Source organism: Sminthopsis crassicaudata, chromosome 2, assembly GCF_048593235.1.
Source record: "Sminthopsis crassicaudata isolate SCR6 chromosome 2, ASM4859323v1, whole genome shotgun sequence".
Taxonomy (NCBI): domain Eukaryota; kingdom Metazoa; phylum Chordata; class Mammalia; order Dasyuromorphia; family Dasyuridae; genus Sminthopsis; species Sminthopsis crassicaudata.
The window spans coordinates 623,861,746-623,865,061 of NC_133618.1; positions in this window are offsets into that span (position 1 = coordinate 623,861,746).

Consider the following 3,316-nt stretch of genomic DNA (forward strand, 5'->3'; position numbering starts at 1 on the left):
GTAAATTATTTTCTAGAATCTCCCTTCCAACTAAATTGATACCAACTATTTCACTAGAGTATAGACATATTTTCATACAAGTATCAGCTCTTCATGTGAGGTACATACAAACAAAATATGAAATTTGAGTATTTGTTATAACACTAATTCATTGTTATATTGTTCAGTCAGGTGATCCAATGAATTTTCTATGAAGTTCTCTTGGTAAGGATACTAGATAGCTATACCCACTATACCACCTAGCTGCCCAATTAACTGTATAATTTAGATCAAATCACTTCTTTTAGTCTTGGCTTCTTCATTACTAAAGAGGGGGTGCTATTTAGAGAGAGGTTGAAAGTGACTTGGAATACTAACAATCTGATTTCAGATACTTACTAGCTCTGTGATCCTGAGAAAGTTATTTAATCTTTACTTGCCTCAGTTGCTTCAACTGTAAAATGGAAACGATAATAACTCCTACCTCCTATGACTGTTGTAAAAATCAAAAGCATTATGCTTATAAAATATTTAGCAAAGCTTATATTAATATATGAATATTAATTATATATATTATATATATATAAATAATGTATATATATATCAATATATAAACAATAAATATATAAATGTTAGCTATTATTATTAAAACAGTAAAGGAGACAACAGAGAACAAGTTTTTAAAAACAATAACAACAAAAAATAGCCAAAATTGCAGATGATATGATGGTATACTTAGAGAACCCCAGAGATTCTACTAAAAATCTATTAGAAATAATCCACAAGTTTAATAAGGTTTCAGGATACAAAATAAATCCACAAAAATCATCAGCATTTCTATACATCACTAATAAAATCCAACAGCAAGAGATACAAAGAGAAATTCAATTCAAAATAATTGCCAATAGCATAAAATATTTGGGAATCTATCTGCCAAGGGAAAGTCAAGAACTATATGAGCAAAACTACAAAACAGTTTCCACAAAAAAATAAAGTCAGATCTAAATAATTGGGAAAAGATTAAGTGCTCTTGGATAGGTTGAGCAAATATAATAAAGATGACAATACTCCCTAAATTAATCTATTTATTTAGTGCTATACCAATCAGACTTCCAAGAAACTATTTTAATGACCTAGAAAAAATAACAACAAAATTCATATGGAAGAACAAAAGGTCAAGGATTTCAAGAGAACTAATGAAAAAAATCAAATGAAGGTGGGTTAGTTGTATCCGATCTAAAACTATATTATAAAGCATCGGTCACCAAAACCATTTGGTATTGGCTAAGAAATAGACTAGTTGATCAGTGGAATAGGTTAGGTTCACAAGGCAAAATAGGCAATAACTATAGCAATCTAGTGTTTGACAAATCCAAATAATCCAACTTTTGGGATAAGAATACACTATTTGACAAAAATTGCTGGGAAAATTGGAAATTAGTGTGGCAGAAACTCAGCATTGACCCCACACTTATCACCATACACCAAGACAAGGTCAAAATGGGTTCATGATCTAGGCATAAAGAATGAGATTATAAATAAATTAGAAGAACATAGGATAGTTTATCTCTTAAATCTTTGGAGGAGGAAGGAACTTGTGACCAGAGAACTAGAGATCATTATTGATCACAAAATAGAAAATTTTGATTATATCAAGTTAATAAGCTTTTGCACAAACAAAAACTAATGCAGACAAGATTAGAAGGGAAGCAACAAATTAGGAAAACATCTTTACAGTTAAAGGTTCTGATAAAGGCCTCATTTCCAAAATAGATAGAGAATTGACTCTAATTTATAAGAAATCAAGCCATTCTCCAATTGATAAATGGTCAAAGGATATGAACAGACATTTTTCAGATGATGAAATTTAAACTATTTCTACCCATATGAAAAGGTGTTCCAAATCATTATTGATCAGAGAAATTCAAATTAAGACTACTCTTAAATATCACATACCTCTCAGATTGGCTAAGATGACAGGAAAAGATAGTGATGAATGTTGGAGGGGATTTGGGGAAACTGGGACACTGATGCATTGTTGGTGGAGTTGTGAACAGATCCATGCATTCTGGAGAGCAATTTGGAACTGTGCTCAAAAAGTTGTCAAACTGTGCATACCCTTTGATCCATCAGTGTTACTACTGGGCCTATATCCCTAAGAGATATTAAAGAAGGGAAAGGGACCTATATGTGCCAAAATGTTTGTGGCAGCCCTTTTTGTAGTGACTAGAAACTGGAAATTCAATGGATGCACATCAATTGGAGAATTACTGGGTAAATTGTGGTATAAGAATGTTATGGAATATTATTGTTCTATAAGAAATGACCAGCAGGATGATTTCAGAAAGGCCTGGAGAGACTTACATGAATTGATGCTGAGTGAAATGAGCAGGACCAGGAGATCATTATATACTTCAACAACAATACTATATGATGATCAATTCTGATGGATGTGGCCACCAATACAGCAGTGATGAACCAGCTACACCCAGCAAAAGAACTCTGGGAGATGACTATGAATCACTACATAGAATTCCTAATCCCTCTGTTTTTATCAGACTGCATTTTTAATTTCCTTCACAGGCTAACTGTAAAATATTTCAAAGTCTGATTCTTTTTGTACAGCAAAATAACTGTTTGGGCATTCACACATGTATTTAATTTATATTTAACATTTAATATATTTAACATGTATTGGTCAATCTGCCAACTGTGGGAAGTGGTGGGGGGAAGGATGGGAAAAGTTGGAACAAAAGGTTTTGCAATTGTCAATATTGAAAAATTACCTATGCATATATCTTGTAAATAAAAAGCTATAATTAAAAAAAAAAAAGAAATGACCAGCAAGATGAATATAGAGAGGCTTGGAGAGACTTACATGAACTGATACTAAGTGAAATGAGCAGAACCAGGAGATCATTATACACTTCAACAACAATAATATATGAGGATCAATTCTGATGGAAGTGGCTCTTTTCAACAATGATCCAAATCAGTTCCAGTTGAGCAGTAATAAACAGAGTCAGCTACACCCAGCAAAAGAATACTGGGAAATGAGTGTGGACCACAACATAGCATTTATACTCTTTCTGTTATTGTTTGTTTGCATTTTTGTTTTTCTTCCCAGATTATTTTTATCTTCTTTCTAAATCCATTTTTTCTTGTGTAGCAAGACAACTGTATAAATATGCGTGTGTGTATATACATACATATATATGTTGTATTTAACATATACTTTAATATGTTTAACATATATGGAACTACCTGCCATCTAGGGGAGAGGGTGGAAGGAAGAAGGGGAAATTTTGGAATAGAAGTTTAATATTGAAAAATTACC